Source organism: Culex quinquefasciatus, chromosome 2 (assembly GCF_015732765.1).
Source record: "Culex quinquefasciatus strain JHB chromosome 2, VPISU_Cqui_1.0_pri_paternal, whole genome shotgun sequence".
NCBI classification, from domain to species: domain Eukaryota; kingdom Metazoa; phylum Arthropoda; class Insecta; order Diptera; family Culicidae; genus Culex; species Culex quinquefasciatus.
The window spans coordinates 44,309,093-44,329,577 of NC_051862.1; positions in this window are offsets into that span (position 1 = coordinate 44,309,093).

Here is a 20,485-nt window from a genome sequence, read left to right on the forward strand (position 1 = left end):
ATCGAGAATTTGCATGATTTTTTAAGTCGTAAGGGCGCTTTCAGTCAATTTTTATATTGCATATTCGTATTGAAAAAAGTCTTAGGGTCGCCTCCAGTTAAATTTTCATAATTTTCATAAAAATGTTTTAGTCATAGGGGCGCCTTCAGTCAAATTTTTTACATATCGAGAATTTGCATGATTTTTTAAAGTAATAAGGGCGCCTCCAGTCAAATTTTCATAACAAAATTTGTATGATTTTTTTTAAAGTCATAGGGGCGCCTCCAGTCATTTTTTTTATATCGAGATTTTTCATGGTTTTTTCAAGTCATAAGGGCGCCTCCAGTCAATTATAATAAAATTAATATGATTTTTTTAAAGTCGTAGGGGTGCCTCGATTCAATATTTCATTTCGAGAATTTGCATGATTTTTTTAAGACGTAGGGGCGCCTCCAGTCATATTTTTATATTGCATATTCGTATTGAAAATAATTAAGTCTAAGGGACGCGTCCAGTTAAACTTTCATAAAAATGTGGTAGTCATAGGGCGCCTCCAGTCAATTTTTTATATCGAGAATTTTCATGTTTTTCAAGTCATAAGGGCGCCTCCAGTCAATTTTTATAAAAAGTTAATATGATTTTTTTAAGTCGTAGGGGCGCCTCCATTCAATATTTCATTTCGAGAATTTGCATGATTTTTTAAGACGTAGAGGCGCCTCCAGTCAAATTTTTATATTGCATATTCGTACTGAAAAAAATTAAGTCTTAGGGGCGCCTCCAATTAAATTTTCATAATTTTCATGAAAAGGTTTTAGTCATAGGGGCGCCTGCAGTCAAATTTTTCATATCGATAATTTGCAAGATTTTTTTAAGTCATAAGGGTGCCTCCAGTCAAATTTTCATAACAAAATTTGTATGATTTTTAAAGTCGTATGGGCGACTATATTTAATTTTCATATCGAGAATTTGCATGATTTTTTTAAGTCGTAAGGGCGCTTCCAGTCAATTTTTATATTGCATATTCGTATTGAAAAAAATAAGTCTTAGGGTCGCCTCCAGTTAAATTTTCATAATTTTCATAAAAATGTTTTAGTCATAGGGCGCCTTCAGTCAAATTTTTTACATATCGAGAATTTGCATGATTTTTTTAAGTAATAAGGGCGCCTCCAGTCAAATTTTCATAACAAAATTTGTATGATTTTTTTTACAGTCGTAGGGGCGCCTACAGTCAAATTTTTATATTGCATATTCGTATTGAAAGAAATTAAGTCTAAGGGGCGCCTCCAGTCAATTTTTTTATATCGAGATTTTTCATGGTTTTTCAAGTCATAAGGGCGCCTCCAGTCAATTATAATAAAATTAATATGATTTTTTTAAAGTCGTAGGGGTGCCTCGATTCAATATTTCATTTCGAGAATTTGCATGATTTTTTTAAGACGTAGGGGCGCCTCCAGTCATATTTTTATATTGCATATTCGTATTGAAAATAATTAAGTCTAAGGGACGCGTCCAGTTAAACTTTCATAAAAATGTGGTAGTCATAGGGGCGCCTCCAGTCAATTTTTTATATCAAGAATTTTCATGTTTTTTCAAGTCATAAGGGCGCCTCCAGTCAATTTTTATAAAAAAGTTAATATGATTTTTTTTAAGTCGTAGGGGCGCCTCCATTCAATATTTCATTTCGAGAATTTGCATGATTTTTTTAAGACGTAGAGGCGCCTCCAGTCAAATTTTTATATTGCATATTCGTACTGAAAAAAATTAAGTCTTAGGGGCGCCTCCAATTAAATTTTCATAATTTTCATGAAAAGGTTTTAGTCATAGGGGCGCCTGCAGTCAAATTTTTCATATCGATAATTTGCAAGATTTTTTTAAGTCATAAGGGTGCCTCCAGTCAAATTTTCATAACAAAATTTGTATGATTTTTTAAAGTCGTATGGGCGACTATATTTAATTTTTCATATCGAGAATTTGCATGATTTTTTTAAGTCGTAAGGGCGCTTCCAGTCAATTTTTTATATTGCATATTCGTATTGAAAAAAAATAAGTCTTAGGGTCGCCTCCAGTTAAATTTTCATAATTTTCATAAAAATGTTTTAGTCATAGGGGCGCCTTCAGTCAAATTTTTTACATATCGAGAATTTGCATGATTTTTTTAAGTAATAAGGGCGCCTCCAGTCAAATTTTCATAACAAAATTTGTATGATTTTTTTTACAGTCGTAGGGGCGCCTACAGTCAAATTTTTATATTGCATATTCGTATTGAAAGAAATTAAGTCTAAGGGGCGCCTCCAATCAATTTTTTTATATCAAGAATTTTCATGTTTTTTCAAGTCATAAGGGAGCCTCCAGTCAATTTTTATAAAAAAATTAATATGATTTGTTTTAAGTCGTAGGGGCGCCTCCATTCAATATTTCATTTCGAGAATTTGCATGATTTTTTTAAGACGTAGAGGCGCCTCCAGTCAAATTTTTATATTGCATATTCGTATTGAAAAAAATAAGTCTTAGGGGCGCCTCCAGTTAAATTATCATAATTTTCATAAAAATGTTTTAGTCATAGGGGCGCCTCCAGTCAAATTTTTCATATCGATTTGAAAAAAAAATCTCTTTGGCATTTTAGCAACATAGCTAAAAAAAAATCGGCCCTTCGGGCCGAGGGGCGCATTGGGTGTAACTAACTTAATTTGCCAGGGGGGGGGTTAAACCCCTAAAACCCCCCCCTTGTACACGGCCCTGATTTTAGATTAGAGCAATTTTCTTAAATTTCGGTCTTGCGTTTTTTTTTGTATTTTTAATTTAGCTGAAAAAATGTTGGTGCCTTCGGCATGCCCAAATAAGACATTTTGCATAATTAGTTTTTCCATATAATTTTACTTAAAAAATTTTCAGCTGCCTATACAAAAATTATTTTTGAAAATTCAAAAATATCTATCTTTTGAAAGAATTTTTTGATCGATTTGGTGTCTTCGGCAAAGTTGTAGGTATGGATAAGGACAAGACTGAAAAAAATATACACGGTAAAATTTTTTTGGTGATTTTTAAATTCACTATTTGTCTCTCAAACTTGATTAGCAAAAAAGCACTATTTTTTCTGATATGTTTTAAGGGACATCAAATGCCTACTTTTCAGAAATTTCCATAATGGGCGAAGAATTGTTGACCAAGTTTTGATTTCGAATCAATTCAATCAAAGTACTTTAGTGAAATTTTGATAAAGTGCATCGTTTTCAAGTTACAGCCATTTTTAGGTAACTTTTTTTAAAAATAGTCGCAGTGTTTCATTTTTTTAAATTAGTACATAAGTTTGGCAGCTCGTGGCCGAATGGTTACGCTGTCCGCTTTGTAAGCGGATGATTCTGGGTTCGATTCCCATCTGCTGCAACCTTCCATCGGATGAGGAAGTAAAATGTCGGTCCCGGCCTTGGTTGTTAGGCCGTTAAGTCATTCCAGGTGTAGGAGTTGTCTCCATGCCATAAGTACAAACAACACACCAAACCTCGTGGTGAACGGACACTAGAGCTGCGGTATTTTTTACTACCTAAGCTCAGAGTTATTTCAAAACAAAATTCACAGTCTTTTTAAAGACTACCTGAGTTATTTTCCAAAATTCTAAACAGTCTTTTCAAGACTAACCCCACCTGAAATTTTGTTGTATTTTACAAACGAAGCCATCTTTTAAGAGAACTTTGCTTGCAAAATGCGTCAAAACAAAGGTAAACGCAAATCTTCTGAAGATTTGGTCGTTACGTCGGTGAAGCGTTTGAACGCTAAACCGGCTAACGGAAACAGAAAAAGAAAACAGCCTCTTCTGAGGTCTGATTCTGATTCTGAATGTGAGGTCAATCCTCCAATTCCATTGACAAACAGTTTCGGTGTTTTATCCGAAACTGATGACAAGAACCTTCTCCTCGTACTGAGCCTTCTGCCGTCGAAAAACGAGTAAAGGCTCCGCCAATTGTTGTGACTTCCGTCTCCGATTTGGCCAGCTTTCGAACGCAACTGAAGAATTGCAAGGAAACTTGCAATTTGAAAGTTTCGTTCCAGCTTGGTCGAAGAGGAGAATGTCGCTTGTTGACGGAATCTTTACAAGATCACCAAACTTTTGTTGGTTATTTGAAAAACCACAAACACAATTTCTACACGTATGAGACCAAGAATGCTCGGCCATTCAAGGCGGTCTTGAAAGATCTCTCCAACGACTTGTCGGTGGATGAGATCAAAAACGAACTTAAGGTGTTGCTGGGCTTTGCCCCATCCCAAGTAATACCAATGAAGAAAAAATCAAACGGGAATATTTCTCGCTTTGGTTTGACTTCACAATTTTATCTGATTCATTTCAACAGAAATGAAATCAACAATTTGAAACTTTTGGACAAAGTTCAGTTTTTGTTCCATGTACGGGTAAAGTGGGAGCATTTTAAGAAACATGGCGGTAATGGCCAGAATCTGACCCAGTGCCGGCGTTGCCAGGCATTCGGTCACGGTACTGATCATTGCGCCATGGTTCCAAAATGCATGGTTTGCGGGGATTCTTCTCACGACAAGGACAATTGTCCCGTGAAAGAAGTCACCCAATTTAAATGTGCAAATTGTGGTGGAAATCACAAATCAAATTTCTGGGATTGCCCCATCAGAAAAAGGTTTTGGATTCTCGTGCTAAGCATCAGCCGAAATCCAAACCGAAATTTTCTCAAAGTCAGGTTGTACCTGCATCTTTAAATCAAACGTTCGTGCTGTCTCACTCGAACAATTCTAGAAATACCCCTACCGTGGAAAAGTTAGGTAACAACAATGGCATTTCTTATGCTAACGTCGTTTCGGGTTCATCCACGAATTTTAAATCCTCTACCAATTTTCAAATTGGGCAGGTACCTCAAATCTCATTTGAAAATTTTTCTGCTGGCAACGCTTTGGGATCTTCTGATCTCGGCGATGTTACGTTTGAAAAAATGACTTTTTTGCAAAACTCACTGTTTGGTTTGATTCAAACAATGAGTAATGCTACATCCATGATGGAAGCAATCCAGATTGGATTAAAATTTGCGAATGATGTTGTTCTTACCCTGAAGTTTAATCATGGATCTAAGTAATTCCATCAATATTATGAATTTTAATGCTCGCTCTTTAAAAGCGAAAGAAAATGAATTTTTAACTTTTACGAGTTCATAACGTGCATGTTGCTGTTATAACCGAAACATTTTAAAAACTGGCACTTATTTGAAAAGTGATCCAGATTATAAAGTTATAACTAATAACCGAATGAATCGAAATGGCGGTGGAGTTGCAATAGTTATCCACCGTAGTATGACTTATAGCACGTTACGTGACTTTAAGTTAAAAGTTATTGAAAGTTTGGGCATTGAACTTGAAACTTCTTTTGGGAAAATTATGATTGCAGCTGCATATTTGCCATTCCAATGCACTGGGGAAAATAAAAATTATTTCAAAGGGGATTTGAATAAACTTACTCGGCATAGATCTCGATTTTTGATCATCGGTGATTTTAATGCCAAACACCAATCTTGGAATAATTCAAAAGTAAATTCCAATGGTAAAATTCTGTTCAGAGATTGCACTTCTGGTCTTTATTCGGTTTTATACCCGAATGGGCCAACTTGCTTTTCTTCTGTTAGAAATCCATCAACAATTGATTTGGTGTTGACAAATCAAAGTCAGTATTGTGGTCCTTTAGTGACTCATGCTGATTTTGATTCTGATCATCTTCCAGTAACTTTTTCACTTTCTCATGAAGCAGTTACCAGACCCAATAGTTCTGTGTTTAATTACCACAAAGCTAATTGGGACAGGTATCAGCATCATATTGAGAATAATTTAAATCATGATTTTGTTTTAGAAACCAAAGCTGATATTGATTCAGCCTTGGAATCTTTAACTAATGCAATTTTGGATGCTAGGAATATTGCTATTCCTAAAGTCCAAGTCAAATTTGATTCTCCCATTATTGATGACGATCTTCAGCTTCTGATTCGTCTGAAAAATGTTCGCCGAAGACAGTATCAACGTTCTCGTGATCCTGCACTGAAGCGAATTCAAAAGATTTGCAAAAGGTTATTGACCACAGATTCACTCTCCTGCGAAATGAAAAGTTCGCAAGAGATGTCGAACAAATTAAACCTTATTCCAAACCTTTTTGGAAACTTTCAAAGGTTCTTAAGAAACCTCAAAACCCATCCCTTCTTTAAAAGATGGTGATAATATTCTATTAACTAATGGGAAAAAGCTCAAAAACTTGCTCAGCAGTTTGAGAGTGCTCATAATTTCAACTTGAATGTTTTGAGTCCTATTGAAAATCAAATTTCAATAGAATTTCAGAATATTGTTGAACAAGAATTTTCATCAGATGAAGTTTTTAATACGGATCTGAATGAAATAAAATCTATTATCAAAAAATTTAAAAATATGAAAGCCCCTGGTGAGGATGGCATTTTTACATTTTAATTAAAAATTACCAGAAGCAACTTTAAGTAGCTTGGTCAAAATTTTCAACAAATGTTTTGATTTGGCATATTTTCCCAGTAGTTGGAAAAATGCCAAAGTAATTCCGATTTTGAAACCGGATAAAAATCCTGCTGAAGCCTCAAGCTATCGGCCCATTAGTTTGCTTTCATCTATTAGTAAATTATTCGAAAGAATAATTCTTAATAGAATGATGACGCACATTAATGAAAATTCAATTTTCGCTGATGAGCAGTTTGGATTTCGCCTTGGGCATTCAACTACTCATCAGTTGTTGAGAGTTTCAAATTTAATTCGAAGCAACAAATCTGAGGGCTATTCTACTGGCGCTGCTCTTCTAGACATAGAAAAAGCATTTGACAGTGTTTGGCATAAAGGTTTGATTGCGAAATTGAAAAGGTTTAATTTTCCGATTTATATCGTGAAAATTATTCAAAATTATTTGACGGATCGTACTCTGCAGGTATGTTATCAGAATAACAAATCTGATCAACTACCTGTACGTGCTGGCGTCCCTCAAGGAAGCATTTTGGGTCCAATTTTATACAATATTTTTACTTCTGACTTGCCTGATTTGCCCCCAGGATGTCAGAAATCACTTTTTGCTGATGACACAAGCATCTCCGCCAAAGGCAGAAGCCTTCGTGTCATCACAAGAAGATTACAAAAAAGCTTGGATATTTTCAATTCTTATTTGAAAGAATGGAAAATTACTCCAAATGCTGCAAAAACTCAACTTATTATTTTCCCTCACAAACCAAGGGCTGATTTTCTTAAACCAAAAGTCATCACATTATAAAGATGAATGAGGTAAATTTAAAGTGGGAGGATCAAGTGAAATATCTTGGACTTGGTTTTGACAAAAACCTTACTTACAAGGATCACATTGAAAGTATCCAGGTTAAATGTAACAAATATATTAAATGTTTGTATCCACTTATAAACAGGAATTCTAGACTTTGTCTCAAGAATAAACTGTTAATTTATAAACAAATTTTCAGACCTGCCATGCTTTATGCTGTGCCGATCTGGACAAGCTGTTGCTTAACCAGGAAGAAAAAACTTCAGAGGATTCAGAACAAAATTCTGAAAATGATTCTGAAACTTCCTCCCTGGTTCAGCACCAGTGAACTTCATCAATTAGCCGAAGTTGACACTTTGGATGTTATGTCCAATAAGATAATTGATGCATTTCGACAAAAATCATTGCAGTCTTCAGCTGCATTGATCCGCTCTTTATATAGTTTATAAGTTAGTTTTAAGGTATCCCTTTTCCCTTTTGTACATGTAGGACCTCCTACATTTGAAATCACTGAATAGCGAAAGCTACAATATTTCATGAATAAATGAAAGTTGCTAGTATTTAAAATTGAGGCGAAAAGTCATTGTTTGTGATTGGACACTCAATAATATTTTAACTGAATGAATGTACATGGAAAAGAAATTTGAATAAATATAAATTAAAAAAAAAAAAAAAAAAAAACACACCAAACCAAGCCTACTCCGGTGGAATCGCTGGCGGCGGTTGGACTCGCAATCCGAAGGTCGTCAGTTCAAACACTGGGGTGGAAGGTTCCTTGGAGTAAAAGAGGTTTGGGTGCTCTCCCTATTCAAGCCTTCGGACTCCTAGGTTCGAGCAGAAACTTGCAATAGAGACCACAAAAAAGACCCGGGGGTCGTTAATGTGGCTTAAGTTTGCCCACTTTTGAAAAAAATATTTTTGAGAAGCTCAGAAAATTCTTTATATTTTGCTTTTTTGATTTTTGTTGAAACGACCCTCAGTTGCTGAGATATTGCCATGCTAAGATTTTGAAACAGGAAATTTGTTGTTTTCTAAGTCTCATCCAAACAACCCACCATTTTCTAATGTCGATATCTCAGCAAATAATGATTCGATTTTCAATATTAAAATATGAAACATTCGTGACATTTTCCGATCTTTTCGAAAACAATATTTTTTATTTTTAAAATCAAGTTTAACATTTGAAAAGGGCGTAATATGAAATGCTTTGCCCTTTTGAAATGTTAGTCATGATAAAAAAAAAGAGGTTTTCGAAAATATCTGAAAATTTCATGAATGTTTCATATTCAACATTGAAAATTGGACCACCAGTAGCTATCGAGATATCGACATTAGAAAATAGTGGGTTGTTTGAGTGAGACTTAGAAAACATCAATTTTCCTGTTTTCAAATCTTTGCATGGCAATATCTCAGTAATTAAGGGGTTGTATCAACAATGTTCAAAAAAGCAAAATATAGAGAATTTGTCAGCTTTTAAAAATATTTTTTTCAAAAGTGGGCAAACATGGGCACTTAATTTAAAAAAAAAATAACTGGGACTTTTTTCAAAAAAGTTACCTAACAATGGCTATAACTTGAAAACGGTGCAACTTATCAAAATTTCACTAGAGTACTTTTTGATTGCAGATTCGATTCAACATCGAAAAATGAAGTTGAAAAATTTCTGCGACCAATATTCTGATTTTTGTAAAAATCAGTATTGATGCGAAAATTCATAACTTGGTTGATGTTCTTTTTACCCATTCTGCAAATTTCTGAAAAGTTGGCATTTGATGTCCCCTTAAACATATCCAAAAATAATAAAATTACCTACAAATTTGCCGAAGACTTGTTGTCTTCAACAAAAAAATCCTTCAAAAGATAAAGATTTTGAATTATCATACATCATTTTTGTATGGCCAGCTGCCAAATTTGTATGGAAAATTATATGAACAAACTAATGATGCAAAATGGCTTCTTTGGGCATACTGAAGGCACCAAAAAAGTTTCAGCCAGATTTAAAAAAATATAAAAATTAAACTTAAAAAAGACCGATTTCGTAGAGAATTGCTCATTGTTCTCAGTTGATTTGACTTATATTTCCATTGAAATTTTTAAGTTTTTTGAAAAAAAAAATTTTGTCCTCGAATTGTTAAGACCAAATTTGAAGAAGGGGGGGGGGCTTTGAAAAATATTTGCATCGGACTAAATTGTAATAATAACACTCTAATAAGTACTAACAGAATCACGCTTGCGGTTGTCAATGGGAGCATGTAATCACAATGTCGAATTCGGCGAATTTAATTTAAGTTTTGCTATGATTTTCATGAAAGCTGTCATAACAATAGCATAACCGGTGAAGTGGAAGTTATGTTGACCGGTTCATTGGTATCTTGTTCTGGCATTTTAAAATATGCTTTGTTCAGACATTAAGCATGTTAACGCGTTTTGCGACTTTTTTTTAATACTGTGCAGAGCTGTGTGAAACTTTTGTTTGTATTGTCCTAACTCGAATATCAATCGGCATTTTTCACATCACTGATTGACATATTTATTATCAAAGGACACCCCATTAATGCATCCTCGATAAACATGACAAAATTGGCTAAATTGAAACATCACATTTCAGCATCCCTACCTTCCTCCAAAATGCCATCAACATTAATAATAGCCAATTAAAGGGTGGGCTTTTTGCGTGCTCAACAATCGGATTAGTGTCCAACCCAACCATCATAAATTGCTTTTTGGATGTCCAAAGCCTGCCTCCGCCCTGCATAATTGCTGGGCCAGGCCAACTCATCAAATTCCGCCAAACGACACGGCATCGGAACATTAATCATCATTCCGCGATGCTCTTCAGGCAGGTGTGTAGCTACACGTGTACCCGACCACGCGTGGGCAGATGATGGCAGGTGGAAATCAATTAGGCAGAGCTGGGAACACTGTTTCCTCTCATCTCCGCTGCTGATGGGTACCTGTTCTCCGGAATCGCGCTTTTCGCGTTGGCAGCCAACCACAAACAGCGCATCTGCTGCTCGGCAATTTGTGGTTTTGTAATTGGGGTTGGAAAACATGATTTTCCATTGTTTGGAGCCCTGGTTTGGGCTTCCTGGTGGGGCCGTGATTGAGATATAATAAAAAGTGAGGTTTTCGTGGATGGGAAAATTATGAAATCGTAATTATTGAATTTTTGAGAATGTAGTCAATAATGCCCATTATCTATGCATTGCGTTTCAACAAGTTGAAACGCATGCTACAATTAGGCCAACGTTCTGATGTGGGTTGGTGAAATCCTCCCAATCACAGGAATTCAAGTGGTGCTTCAATGATACTCTAGCGGATTTCCCAAAATCGTGAACAAGCGTTCGTGAAAATGGGAACCACGAACAAAGTGTTCAAATCTCATGGTACGATTTTGAAAAACGTACCATGGCATTTGAACACTTTGTTCGCGGTTCCCATTTTCATGAACGTTTGTTCACGATTTTGGGAACTCGATTTTCTCCGTGTAACGTCTAGCCTGGACTCATTTCGTTGCCATTTGCACTCCATCAGCTGTCACCATCACGAGTTCGCCCGTCCACTCGGACTCTAATTTACTGAACGACCACATGGTTTTAAAGTGGCTTCCCTGCAGGTCCGAAAATGTTTACTCTGGCCTGCGGTTCCCCGAGTTTGTCTTTGATCCGCCCCCTTGTTGAGCCTAGGTTGGGTCCATCATGAACCGTCCGCACAGGTTGATGCCCGTCCACCTTTCGGTTGAGCTTCCAACAGGCGAAAAGTATACTCGTCTGCTGCAGTTTGATCCCCGGGGAATCACCATTAAGCTGCGAGGGGATGATTTTCGGAGAAATTGGGATTTCAGCTGCGAGGAAAATGCACTTTCGAGAGTGAGAACTAGGTCAACTTGGACGGGCATGAACCATAGGCGTGCAGCCTTTACGTGTAACCATATGATAATTCTCGGTAATCCGTTGAATTAGGGATCCCCCAGGGGGAGCCTTTTAGGCGGTGGTTGTTCCTGACTCGAGGGTTGTGTTACCGAGAATCAATTTAGCATCAAATAGTATTAGGCTTGGCAGCACGGACATGATGTAGTGCGGCTTAATTTTCACTACCTATCCCAATTTCTTGGTATATTGTTATCCTAGGTTTAAATAAGCTATTATTGTGTTTATGGAGCCAATTGCACTCGAAAACTACTTTTAAGAAGGGCGTTATTCAAAAATGTATTTTATATTGGGTAATTCTCCACCAACTCACACGAAATCGGAAAAAGTTGCCCCGACCCCTCTTCGATTTTCGTGAAACTGATCACGAATCCGAGGTCCATTTTTCGATATCTCGTGACGGTGGGGCGGTACGACCCCTTTGATTTTTCTGGGTTTTTACTAAGACACGTTTTTCGGTGATAGCTCGCAACCGTGAAGAGATAGAAATTTGGTGTCAAAGGGACTTTTGTGTAAAATTAGACGCCCGATTTGATGGCGTACTCAAAATTCCGAAAAAAACGTAATTTTCATCAAAAAAGTAAAAAAATAATTTTAAAATCGCTGCCATTTTCCGTTACTCACCTGTCAAAAATCGTGAGACATGTCATTTTATGGGAAATTTATAAAGTAGTTTTCGAATCTGAAATAACCCAGAAGGGTATTTTTTTCATCTAGAACAAAATTTTTCATTTTAAAATTACGTGTTTTTTTTTAACTTTGCAGGGTTACATAGAACAGAAAACAAAAATAAAAATTTTGATATATAGACATAAGGGGTTTGCATGTATTCTTCACGAGTTATCAGAATTTTCCAAAAAAGTTTTTTGAAGAAGTTATGATTTTGACAATTTTGGTCAATTCTTCGAATGTGTAACCCCAAAAACTCAATCGTGTGCTTTTGAAAGTATTTTTTCGGAATGTTCAGCTAATTTTGCATAAGAATGACAATAATGATCAAAAACCCATTTTTCCCAATATTTTTATTTTAAATACTGCTGTATCTTCACAAGGATTGGACTAAGAACAATGGTCAATACGCACACTGCGATGTAAAATTGTCTGGAAAATCGAAACCCACTATCGGTTTTCGAAAATTTTGAAGTTTAGACCACTTTTCAAAACAGTTATGGGTAATTCTCTACCAACTCACACGAAATCGGGAAAAGTTACCCCGACCCCTCTTCGATTTGCGTGAAACTTTGTCCTAAGGGGTAACTTTTGTCCCTAATCACGAATCCGAGGTCCGTTTTTTTGATATCTCGTGACGGAGGGGCGGTACGACCCCTTCCATTTTTGAACATGTGAAAAAAGAGGTGTTTTTCAATAACTTGCAGCCTGAAACGGTGATGAGATAGAAATTTGGTGTCAAAGGGACTTGTATGTAAAATTAGACGCCCGATTTGATGGCGTACTCGGAATTCCGAAAAAACGTATTTTTTATCGAATAAAAACACTAAAAAAGTTTTAAAAATTGTTCCATTTTTCGTTACTCGACTGTAAAATTTTTTGGAACATGTCATTTTATGGGAAATTTAATGTTCTTTTCGAATCTACATTTACCCAGAAGGGTATTTTATTCATTTAGAACCAAATTTTTCATTTTAAAATTTCGTGTTTTTTCTAACTATGCAGGGTTATTTTTTAGAGTGCAACAATGTTCAACAAAGTTGTAGAGCAGACAATTACAAAAATTTTGATATATAGACATAAGGGGTTTGCTCATAAACATCACGAGTTATCGCGATTTTACGAAAAAAAGTTTTGAAAAAGTTGGTCGTCATCGAGAAAAATTGTGACATAACTTTTAAAATTTCATGGAAGTGACGTGTATTTTTCTTTCAGTGTTTTTTTTCAGAAAGCTTGTCTAGATTCTTACAAGTTTGTCTCTGACCATTTTTTTATACGATGCATCGGCTTCGAGGTACAGTGTATTTTTAACAACCCGGGAGCATATTGACAGCTCCCATACAAACTGAGCGTTTTGAAAATGGCGAATAGTTTAAATACATATAGTTTTTGCCTTGTTTTGGCTTAAAACGACAAAATAAGCATTTTGGAATTATTTTCTTTAAAGACATATTCATAAATACGCCACGTTCAAATATTAGTCTAGAACAGTTGAAGTGACCATGCCGCAAAAGCCGTCACGAAAAAAAAAATCCTATGCAAATTTTGAGTTGCGTATTTGTTGGCGGACTCCGACGAGGCCCACTTGCCAGCTGTCGGTGAATACGCGCAACTCACGAAAACTGTCATCTTAGGGTCGGGTTGATTTTTAATTACAAAATAACAACAAAGGAAGTTGGGTAATTCTCCGCCAACTCACACAGCAGTTGCCCCGACCCCTCTTCGATTTGCGTGAAACTTTGTCCTAAGGGGTAACTTTTGTCCCTGATCACGAATCCGAGGTCCGTTTTTTGATATCTCGTGACGGAGGGGCGGTACGACCCTTCCATTTTTGAACATGCGAAAAAGAGGTGTTTTCAATAATTTGCAGCCTGAAACGGTGATGAGATAGAAATTTGGTGTCAAAGGGACTTTTATGTAAAATTAGACGCCCGATTTGATGGCGTACTCAGAATTCCGAAAAACGTATTTTCATCGAAAAAACACTAAAAAGTTTTAAAAATTCTCCCATTTTCCGTTACTCGACTGTAAAAATTTTGGAACATGTCATTTTATGGGAAATTTAATGTACTTTTCGAATCTACATTGTCCCAGAAGGGTCATTTTTCATTTAGAACAAAATTTTTCATTTTAAAATTTCGTGTTTTTTCTAACTTTGCAGGGTTATTTTTTAGAGTGTAACAATGTTCTACAAAGTTGTAGAGCAGACAATTACAAAAATTTTAATATACATACATAAGGGTTTTGCTTATAAACATCACAAGTTATCACGATTTTACGAAAAAAAGTTTTAAAAAAGTTGGTCGTCATCGATCATGGCCGTTCATGGTCACCCGCGACAGACACGGACGACGAAACAAAGAGAAACGCAAAAAGTAACTTTTTCAAAACTTTTTTTCGTAAAATCGCGATAACTTGTGATGTTTATAAGCAAACCCCTTATGTCTATATATCAAATTTTTTGTAATTGTCTGCTCTACAACTTTGTAGAACATTGTTACACTCTAAAAAATAACCCTGCAAAGTTAGAAAAAACACGAAATTTTAAAATGAAAAATTTTGTTCTAAATGAAAAAATGACCCTTCTGGGACAATGTAGATTCGAAAAGTACATTAAATTTCCCATAAAATGACATGTTCCAAAATTTTTTACAGTTGAGTAACGGAAAATGGGAGAATTTTTAAAACTTTTTTAGTGTTTTTTTCGATGAAAAATACGTTTTTTCGGAATTCTGAGTACGCCATCAAATCGGGCGTCTAATTTTACATAAAAGTCCCTTTGACACCAAATTTCTATCTCATCACCGTTTCAGCCTGCAAATTATTGAAAAACACCTATTTTTTCGCATGTTCAAAAATGGAAGGGGTCGTACCGCCCCTCTGTCACGAGATATCAAAAAACGGACCCCGGATTCGTGATCAGGGACAAAAGTTACCCCTTAGGACAAAGTTTCACGCAAATCGAAGAGGGGTCGGGGCAACTTTTCCCGATTTCGTGTGAGTTGGTAGAGAATTACCCAGTTGTTGTCTTCTTATTCCAAAATTGTCAATCTTACGGATCCAATCCTGCATGAGGTTGTAAAAACAGTCAAACTTTGTTGTAAAATATTTTGTAGATAGTAATACTAAAATGTATGTAGCAAAAATCCTGCTGCAAAAACCTCAGGGCGATGTGCAGCTTTTGAAAATGAATCATACGTGAAAATTGCGGATCTTTTCGAGAAAAATATAAGCAAATTTTAAAGTCAATTCGGATATTTGAAAGGGCATTTTCATTATTCTTGAATGACAAATTATGATAATATTGTTATCAGAAAGACAGAGAACAATTTACGTATTTTTTTTAAACGGTTGAGGTATCGGAATTTGAAAGTTGAGTAAAATAAGAGTGAAAATCAAAAATTCTTATATTTCCTATTTCTTGTTCAATTTTTCGAGTTTTATTTGAAAAGTTTTTATAAACATAGGGTATCCCATAGCTTATCGAGTTTGAAGAATGGAAAAAAGTTTGGTTTTGTACCTCAGTAACCAATGCTTCAATTTTCATTGGTTGTAGACAAATTGTTAGAAATGTTTCTAATGTTTTCAAAAAAAAAAAAAACGTTACTTAATCCACCTTTAGGTGGTTGGTGCCTTCCTCTCATTTATAGTGATTTCAATCCCCCTAAAGTGTCCACATGTTTATGGATCTCCCCTAACGTTTGCAGCACCTAAGAAGTCCTAATAAAAATAAGTGATGAGTACAAAAACAGACTACCTACAGACTTTTTGTCAAGATTATACAGACACGGCCTTTGAGGAAAATGGCATCCCTCTACATGACTTTTCCGTGACGATCAGACCCAACCAGTTGAGGTTATGTGAATTCAGACAATTTTTTAAACTGCTTGTAATTTAAGATAGGTAAGTCAGATCTTGAATATTATTACTCCACCTAAAAGGTCTTCTCATATGCTTTCTAAAAATATATAACATGTGAGGGTTTCATGAAAAAACCACCCTTTTTACCATAATTTTAATTTAATATGAAACAGTTTTTTTAACATAACTTTTTAAATACATGATCAAACTGCATGATTTTAAATAGCAACTTAGGGGACGATAAGACAGATCGATTAAAACCCTTCCGGCCAAAATCGGTTGAGCCTGTGACAAGATATTCCAGTGACATTGATTTGGTACACATGTCTACATACAGCCAAACACACAGACATTTGCTCAGCTGGTGATTCTGAGTCGATATGTACAAATGAAGGTAGGACTAGGACAGGCCTGCCCAACGTCCGGCCCGCGGGCCGGATCCGGCCCTTGAAGCCATTTTATCCGGCCCACGACGGCTTTTCAAAATAATTCTATGACCGGCCCTTAAGGCTGTTCATAAAATATTAAATAAATAAATTGATTGTCTGAATTAACAAAATAATCTTAAGATCAAATTTTATAATATTATAACAACATTCTTCATGTTTGAATTTAATTCTTGTAATTTCTACATCGATATTTCCAAACTGAAAAATTTTGCAAGAAAACAAAATTATCCATTTCGTAAAATTGTAAAATTTATGAAAAAAAAACTTGAATCGTTGTCTAAAAATGTATAAAATTACTCTGAATTTAAATTTCTTTCGGTTTTTACTGTGTTTACTTCAAATCGAAGTTTTTTTTTCTATTTTCTATATTTTTAAATAAATAAGTAAGCGAAAGCTAATGATTTTTCCAGAACAACTTTTCAGTGATAAAGTTTTTTTAATGAAGCTTAAAAAGGCAAATTATTCATACTGAGAATAGATCGCGGCCAATATTTTAAAAATATAAAAAAAATGTCTCAATAAGAGAGCAAAAATATTTTTTTTTCGTAACTTAGAATTTGAAAAATAACGAATCAAAAATGATTTAATGCATATTTTTTACACTTTTTAAATTTAGCTTGTGTTTAAAATCATTTTAAAATATTTATTAAAATATTTGAATAAAGGTGCATAAAAACGCAAAAAGTTTGTTTTTTAAAAAGGATATACGAATCCAAATTTCGTTTGAATAAATTTTATCATGTCTCATTGATTTTTTATATCGTAGTGTTGAGGAAATTAAACTTAAAAAATTGCAACGACCATTGAAATTTGAATGTTTTTTTTTTTTAAATAAAAATTGCAATCGTTAAAAACAAAGCTATACAATTTTAAACAAACAAAAATTAAAATAACTCAAATAAACTCATTTTTGTATGTTATCCTTGTTTTTCATTCTTAAAATCAAGTTTTAGGAATCTTATTTGCAACACTAGTTTATTATTGGGTTCTTTTATTTTCTTTAAAAGAACCCAATAATAAAAGTTGAGCAAAAATGTGTTAACTTCTTCAACTTTTATCAAATATTAGTTTCGGCCCGCCACTGCTTTAGAAACATCAGATCTGGCCCGCAGGGCCAAAAGGTTGGGCACCCCTGGACTAGGAGGTCTAAATAAAAAGTTCATTTTCCGAGTGATTTTATAGCCTTTCCTCAGTAAGGTGAGGAAGGCAAAAAGGCTTGAGCAACTATGGGCACTATTGAAACATTGCGAAATTTTTGTGAAAATCACCTCAAAACGGTGCCCTTTAAGATAGTATACTTAACCCTCTAGCGTCCAATTTTTGTTCTATGAAAAACTTTACTTTTCTTGTTTAAAAAAAAAAAGAAATGAAATACTTTAATTTCCATTGCAAATCTTTAGTTTATATTTGCTTTTGATAGTATTTGGCTTGTTCTATCAGATCCTATCATTACATTTTGCCTTTTTAGTTTTTTCATGTTTTTACAGTCAGTTTTTTTGTTGCTTTTTAACATTTTCTACTATAGACTACTATCAATTAAATTGTAAAAAATAGCGATGAGGCATAGTCTGGGGTACTGCAAAAAATATTGTACATTTATTTATATATAAAATATGCAAAATGTTGAAATAATTACATTTTTTTAAACATTTTATAGTCCTACGTTAATCAGAGGTCAACTTTGACTACTAAAATTTAGCATATTTTACAACAAGTCAAATCTTCCAACCCTTATTAAAATAAAATTAAGAGTCAATGAGGAAAGGCTATAAAATCACTCGAATAATGAACTTCTTTATTTGACCTCGTAGACACACCTTCATGTATACCTATCGACTTTGATTTAAATTCTGAACAAATGTCTGTGCGTGTGTATGTCTGTAAGCCTGTGCACCGAAAAATATGCACACGATTATCTCCGGACTGGCTGTACCGATTTGTAGCGTTTTGGTCTCATTCGATCCGTCTTGGGGTCCCACAAGACCCTAGTTAATATTTTGAAGTTTAGAAAAGTACTTCAAAAGTTTTGCTAAAAAAACGATTTTGGTTCAAGTCCGGAAGATTGTAAAAAGGGTGGTTTTTGTATGAAAACCCGTCATGTTATACATTATTAGAAAGGTATTGAAAAGACGTTTCCAACGAGTCCAAAACATTGAAGATCTGACAAGCCTATCAAAAGTGTTATTTATACACTTTTCAGAGGCCGGATCTCAGATATTTTGATGAAAACGTTGTCCGGATCTATCATGCGACCCATCGTTGAATGGGTAATCAAAAGACCTTTCTAATGAGTCCTAAAGATTGAAGGTCTGATAATCCTTTCAAAAGTCATGAGCACTTAAGTGTTCATTATACACATTTTTGAAGCCGATTCTCAGTTATTTTGATAAAATTAAGTGTTATTCATACATGTTTTTGATGCTGTGTAGTTTATTCACTTTATAAATGTGAGGAAGGCACCAACCACTTAAAGGTGGATTAAGTAACGTTTTTGCTATGTGTTACAAAAAAGTGTTTCGAATTTGTGGATTTTTATTATTTCCAATGAGGTGTAAAGCGAATCATTACGGTCATTTTTGTGCTGCTGTCAAAAACTTATTTGAATTAATTTAGCAGCACTTATTGTTCTGCTTAAACTGGCAGTCTAAATGCTAAAAGCATGACTTCAAATAGACTGCAATGAATCGATTTTCTTCTTCAGCAAATGACAGGGCCGCTTCCATGTCAAGATTAATTGCTCCAATGTACTGGGACCAGGTGCGTTCACCAGAGAACTTTCATCTTGATGTCGGTCACTTGCTCTGTGATTTATAAATAATTAACATTCTTCTTCGTTCCTGACCGTCCGACCAGCAAATCCTTATCGGTATGTCCTGAAAGCCCTCCAGGTCTCCCAGAGAGTTCTTCTTGGCTTTGATCGAGTGCGGTGCTGTAATTGAATGCAATCACGGCCCATATATTCCAGCTCCCGATATCAGCTCAGCTGCTGCACTTGACAATCTTCCCTCATACATACCTTGACCGCAAATCATTCCGGATTGCAATCTGGGTCAGTTGCACTGTTGGGAAACGATGCTCGTAGATCTGTGAAAGTGGCTTGCTACCATTTACTCTGAAGTAATTTCACAGACAAACAGAGGTGAGTCTCAAGCTAAATATTGAAATCGAAATACACGTATTAAACTTGGGTTAAAATTGATGCCATGTAATCTAAATTAGTTTCTTCACTTTTTGTACACGGTAGGTCAGCCAATCACAGGACGGAATAAACCAAGATGACGAAGGAGTTTCTCCATGGTCGACAGCGCAAACAGCCGGAAGGCACTTGAATTTGTAACCAACCTCTCTGATCTTATTCATTTGCCAACCTACGGTTCGTTCCGTTTGAGTGAGTGTTGAATGGAGTGACGGACGTCTTGTCAGCCGGGGAATGAAATGTAGTAGGATCCTTGTAGCGAGTTGGAAGCTCGGTCAAGATTAGGTACCTTTGGAAAGGAGTGCGTTTAAATTGCTCCTTGATAATCATGGACTTTGAAGATTCCGAAGGAGCTTGTGGTTGTTGACTTTCGCTAAGGGCTATTCAGTGGTAGAGATTGAGTGTTGACGGTCTGAGATATTTACATGGATAATTTGAGCTGAATATTGCGAGCGTTATTTGCTTGGCAAATAATGATAGCGTTTTAATTAATTCCTATTTTTAATTTAACAAAATTAGTAAGAACCTAGGTTTATTTAAATTGTTTGCAAAGCAACAATACCGCTATGTTCGATTTCAAAGCAAACAATTTTCTCATATTTATCAAAGGACTACACACTTGTTTGGTACCTGCTATCAAAAATTCCTCCAACAGAGGATAACTTTTCAAAGCTCCCCTTTCAATCGCAAAAAAGCTGATCCAATAAAGGCGGCGGAAAACTTTCAAGAGACGGTAATATTTATTCAATATTCCGCTTTATCATCAATACAAGTTGATCGGTTTTTGTTATCGTCATCCTCGTCGAGGTCGAGGAAAGCCCCTCTCACGTTTGATTGGAAAAGTTTATCTCTTGAAAGGGTAGGCTGTGAGAGGAAAAGAAGGCTTCTTTCGGACGTGGGCTCTTCCCCACCAGTGATCTGTAAGTTTGTAGGGTGGTGAACTTGATAACCTGACACGTGGCGCTGCATTTGATGTGATTAGCCGTTGTTTACTTAAAAAAACATATTTCTTTACATTTCAAACTTTGAAAGTCCTTTTTTTCATTAGATGTTTGCCGGTGTTCATAATATTATTCAACAAAGCAATTAATAGCTGCTTCACTCATATTAAACTTGATGA